This window comes from Equus asinus, chromosome 16 (assembly GCF_041296235.1).
Source record: "Equus asinus isolate D_3611 breed Donkey chromosome 16, EquAss-T2T_v2, whole genome shotgun sequence".
NCBI lineage: Eukaryota > Metazoa > Chordata > Mammalia > Perissodactyla > Equidae > Equus > Equus asinus.
The window spans coordinates 47,941,950-47,947,998 of NC_091805.1; positions in this window are offsets into that span (position 1 = coordinate 47,941,950).

Consider the following 6,049-nt stretch of genomic DNA (forward strand, 5'->3'; position numbering starts at 1 on the left):
GTGCCCATCTTCCTCTACTTCACACGTGGGATGCCTGCCACAGCATGGCTTGATAAGCAGTGCATAGGTCTGCGCCTGGGATCTGGGCTGGCAAACTCCAGGCCACCAAAGCGGAGTGTGTGAACTTAGCCGCTGCACCACTGGGCTGGCCCTGGCTCTTTTAACTTTTTGAAGTGCTAAATGACGATTGTTTCTTTCTTTTGGTCATGGCTACTGATAAATTAAAATATGATTACCTAGGCTTAGCTTCAGCTGGTACCCAGCAGGCCCAGGCATTGGTATTTTTTTTTAATCTTTGATAATTCTGATGCACAGCCAGGATTGAGAACTATTAACTTAACTCTGAATCTTTGCCTCTATGACATATTCAGTATCTATGATTTATTTGATGCCAAGTCTTTGGTCAAGAATGCAACATCCAGTTATAACACAGATCCCATGGGTAAGATCCAATTTAGAATTTTCCGTGTGGTTTCCAGAAACACACTACAGTGACAATCAAGTATTGTTGGATATTTTATATTAGTCCAATATCTCAATACTCTCAAAAGAAGTCCCGAGGAGAGACCTATTTTCTTAAATCTGTAGCTTAATTCAGGGAGAATGACTTCTCTGCAATACTGAGCGTTCCAACCCATGAACATTATTTATTCCCGCATTTATTTAGGTCTAGTATAAGTCAGGGTCCAATGAGGAGTGGAAATTAGGTGAGTAATTTGAACAAGGAATATTTAATATAAAAAGTTAACTATTAAACTAGTATAAAGGTGGGTAACTATTTAAAAGGTTGGAAGACGACTCTAAAGGGCGCATAAAGACGAACCAGCAAGAGCAGCTACCCCCTCTTGGGCAGAGGGGTAGTGAATAAGTGAATATACTTGGGAACTTAAAAGGGCCCCCGCCCCACTGCCAGGGCTGAGATTCAGACCTCTTTGGAGGTGTGGCTGCCATAGAAACATGCAGTCCACCAGTGATGGAGAAACAGGAGGGTGTGGACCACAGTTGACTCATAGCAGTGGCCTACTCCCGGGTGGAGGAAGAAGTTACCAGAGGCCATGAGCTGAACAGCTGGTCTCAGGACTTCCGTTATGGTGGGCAGAAGTGGCGATAATGGGTGTCAGTCACTCACTCCCAAGCTCAAAGAGAAAATTTTCACTATTTCACCAGACCTGTTCTCTTAATGTTTTTAGAGGCTGTGGGTGAGATGCAGGGAAAATAACAATATAGTTCTCCAACAAAAACCCAACCTTTTATTATCAGTGCAATATGATTTATGGCAAGAAGAGCAGCCTTAAAAAGGAAAATGAGGTTACCAAAGAAATCTCTGATACCTGTGTTGAAGAGGAAGAGTTTGGCTGCTAAGCCAGTAGCCCACAGGGCACTGGGGCTCGTGGGTCCCTCTCGCCCCCTGCAACTGTGTCTAGAAACAGTGCTTCTCCACCACCACCACTCTATTCCAAAGTGGAAGGGTCTGACTTCCTGCGCATTAAACATGGATCCAGATGCGGGAAGATGGAGTCTTTTCTGATTAGAGTTTTCAGAGGAGGCCGGAGGAGAGGCTGTTCTGTGTAATGGCAGAGACATGGCTAGATGGATGCTGTGGCAGCAGGGAGAGAAACAAGAGTGGGTGAAGGAGCAAGGAGATTTGAGACACTGTCCATTTGGCAAGAAAGAGGAGAGTAGAGACAATAATGCCTCCAAAGCTGTGAAATTAGTGATTCTAGATCAATATCGAAAGAGCCCTATCAGACAGAAACTAGTTTTGAAAAGGAAATTGGTGAACTTAACTGCTTCAGGACAGGATATTGTGGGAGAAATAATCTTATGGCATCTTTTCAGATTTAGGCAAGTGCCCCTTTACTGGATTAAGAAAAAGAGATCTGATGCTGAGGGCGCATTAGTGAGCCTGCTGGGACCTGGAACGACTACCCGAGGCTGCTTCGGCTACCTGAAACTCTCCAGTCTACCCCCATCCTCTGTTCTAGCTTACCCCACCTCCATACCCAGGCCCTGGCCCCCAAGCTCCACTCTCCATATTCTCTTCAGATTTCTCCTTCTCCACCAGCTGCTAGAGGGAGGAGAAAAGTCTGAGGGTGTTGGAGCCAAGATGACCATGGAGCAGAGCTGAGCACTGTCACCCAGTGGCCTGAGGAGACCCCATGCAGGTGTGATGCAAGGCCCAGGGGTCTGTCACTTGAGAAAGAAGGAAAGAGAGAAGGCTCTTGCTAGCCTTCAAGAGATTTGAATTTAATTTTAGATTTTGAAAAAAGGAAGAGGCTTCCTTGAATTCTCTCCCTTGAGCTCCCTTGAGAAAAGAGTGAAAAGAGATAGAGTGGGATTTTTAAGAGGAGCCTATATAAGTACCCAGAGCATCATGGAAAATTCTACTTAAAAAGAGCTGGTCCTTTAAATTACATGTTTTGAGTAACCCTCATTTTATTTTTTGTTTTTTAGTGAGGGGGCAAGCAAAACATTTCTGTTCTTAGAGTTGATCTTTTGCTGGTGGCCTCAAGCTAAGGAAGCAGCACGGTGTGGTGGAAAGTGAAGGTGCTAGGGTTTTGCCTCAACATTAAGCAGTTGCTCTGATGCTGGGAAAGCATATGCACCCTCTGAACCTCAATTTCACTCTGTAAAAGAGGAGGTCAGATCAGGTTATTTCTGGTGTAGAATTCTCATTCCATAAGCTCCATGTCCTTTGTAAAGCCCCAGCTGCCTGTGAGCAAGATTTCTAGCCAATGCATAGCTCCCCTCCCAACTCAAGAATCAAATGTTGCCAGAGCTAGGCTCCTAATTGCACTCAGTTCTGTTGTAGACATTTCAGATATGTGGGAAATAGAGTCAAAGGAAAGTACAAGGACTTGCTCAAGACCACCCAAGTTCCCTGCAGACCTGTTCCTTCCTATATCTTGTCCTTGCCAACCCTTCCACTTGATACTAGCTCTATCCATGCATGTAAATGGAAGATGCACTCAGCCCAGACAACCCCAGCTGGGAGTTGCACGCAAAGTTCCAGGTTCCTTTTCTCTTGCTATGCAAGGCGTCTGAGTTTGGGGAACATGGCTTCCACTTGATGCTGCCTCCCTTTGGGGAACAGGAGTGGCTGGCAACAGAGAAAGCTGCAGAGAAAGGGAGGGCATGGCATCCAGCCCATAGATAGACGCTGGACATTCCTCCCAGGCTGCCCACCCCCTCTCTCCACTGTTTGAAGAGCTGGAAACACTCAGTCCTCTAGGAGGGCAAGGTGATTTCAGTCACACATATTTCTATGACATGGATGTCCAAACAGGAAGCCAAAGGGAACCGGCTTTTCAGTTTTTGTCTTTTTAAGGCAGCCTGTAGCTAGGAATGAACAAGACCAACGTTACTGCTCTCATTCTAAATGTCTGCATCCTGAGACATCTACCAGGTGTGGAGGTAACCTGATATAAAACGGCTTTCACTGTTTAGAAATTCAAGTTTCTGCACTGCGCATGGACTGTGAGCCTGTGTTTAGAAGTCAATGCAGGACCTTAGCTGACACTTCTGTACCTGCCAGGAGCCGCTGATGTGAACCAGGTGGCCTGCTTCAAGCAGAATTCGATTACCCAGATGGCAACTCTTTCTTAATTCAAAACTTTAGCATCGCCTTTTTTTTCCATTATGAGAAACGAGAGGGAGAAGAGAGTACATTGAGCTTGAGCACTTCTGGTTTATGAGATTAAAGGCATGAGAGGGAAGCAGATCCCTGGCCTCCCCAGCTCGCTGCAGCTCCAGCCTGCAGCACGGTGCTGGGCTGACTCAGCTCCCTCTTCCAGGAGCAGGAGTGATGGTCCTGAAACCCAGCCTCCTCTTGGGTCTGTTCTTAGGAAGCTGTAAAAACTCTCCCTCGCTCTTAACGATTGCCTTAGCAGATGGTATCTTTGTTTTTGTTTTTGTGTTGGGTTTTTTTTAAGTAAAAAGGAAAAATAAGAAAAGGTTTTAAATTGCATTTGGAGTCAATGCTTTCTTTTTCCTAAGAGCTTGTTCTCCACCAGCCCCTGCAGTCCAGAACATGGATATTCAGGCTTCTTATTCTGAAGGTGAGAATCTCTCAGCTGGGCTGACCCTTCAATGTTTTAGTGGCTTGTTTCCCTGGTTCTCCCCTGTGGTTTGGTGATAACCAGGCCAGTTCACACAGGTGGGGTGTTGACCAACTTCTACCCCTCCCACTCCTGCCTTCTGCACACTGGCTGTGTATCAGTAGACAGGCCTGTTCTTGGATCAAGGAGGTTGGTGGCGGAAGAGGAAAGCCAGCATAAAGTAGCTTCTCATCTCACTCCCTTCTCCTCTAGACAAATTTTCGTGGATGCTTTAATCCTTCGTTGGGCCGTGTTTCTCCCAGGCCAAGTAGGAATTTGAAATCAAGACAAGATAATTCCTTACACTTTGGAACCATTACTATGTGGCAGGCAACGTTTTAGTTCTTCAAGTGTATCATGTCAATTGATCCTCATAGTAGTCTGATGATACATTACTGATAAAATAGATTCAGAAGTTTCATGTGAGCAAGGAAAATGCTGTTTCTTGAAGGAGGTATTTGATGGGAGTCCTGTTATTTGATCCACCATTTTGGGTCCACTGACTACCATCATTGCCACCTCCTTCCACCACTTTCCCCCTGCCACCATCTCCTCCACTACCTCTACTGCCGTGTCCACTACCAGATGCTAAATGTCAAATTGACAGGGACTTGTCAAAAATATAAAGAGCTGAGATTTATTCACACAGGGACATCTTTTACTTGAACCATCTGGACAACTGAAATCAAATTATTCTTTAATTTGGCCTTTTACTCTGTTCTCTTTATCCTCTATAGTCCCAGTCTTCATTCGTGGAATTGGGAGCCAAATAGCTTAGCTTTTCTTTAGTTGGTGGAACTGCATCAAGAACTGGTGTCTCTGAGAGAAGTGAAAGCCAACAAAGTCATTTGTCCACTTGGAATTTGGTTCAGCAAAAATATTACAAAAACCAGGTAAACCATCCACACCTTCCCAGCAAATCAAACCATCTTCCGGGGTCAGGTCGTTGCATGTTAACATATTGTTAAAATTATGTCCAATCCCAGTTTTTCATCCAATCCAGCAATTTGAAAACCTCTGTTTGGGGAAAGTAGTGGATAATTGAGATTATAATGGGGATTCAGACATGCATGTGAAAGCACAAAAAAGAAAGAAAATAAAATTAGTATGCCATCTCAAAGAGATATGGGGAGACATAGATGGTTGAGAATCTGAATTCAATAATACAATCAGAGGAGCTGTGACAAACGCACTGATCGTGAAGGCTTTTCCCAGCGTTCTGGAACCGCCAGAGAAATCTTTCCAAAGCACAAATCTGATCAGGCCAGCTCCCTACTTCAAACCCTGCAGTGTCACCCTATGGCCTACAGGATAAAGTCCAAGCCCTTAACCTGGCATCCAAGTCCTCCACAATCTGGACCCTGCTCACCTTTCCAGGCTTAGCTCCTGCTGTTGTCTCTTCAGCCTACGCTCTAGCCATTTTAAACTACCGGCCAGTCCTCCTACAGGCTAAATCTGTTCACGTCCTGAAGGGTTTGCCCATGCTGCTGCTTTTGTTTGCAACCCCCGCCCCCTCACACACACACACACACGCACATTTCTCTGCTTCACAAACTCCTATTCATCTTTCAAGAGCCAGCCAGAGAAGCTTTTCCAGCTCTGTAGGCAGAGCTGACCACTTCTTCCTTCACGCCCCCGTGATATGCTGTATAGATACAGCACTTCTCATTGTGTTACTAATATCTCTTTGCGTGTCTTTCTTCTATGCCAGATGGTGAAGTATTTGAGGGGAGAGAATGTGTCTTGGTCATCTTTATACTCCAGGATCAAGCATGGCGCTAGGCTCAGAGTAGATGCCTACTAATGGCTATTCTGGGTTTTTTGCATGAACTAGCTCTTACTTCTGTTGAACAGTGTAGAGTGCCAGAGGTAGGGGTTGGAAAGGATTCTTTATGAGAGGAGAAGAAAGAAAGAGAGCCTTTCTTATGGGCTCATATGTAAGAGTCCACATG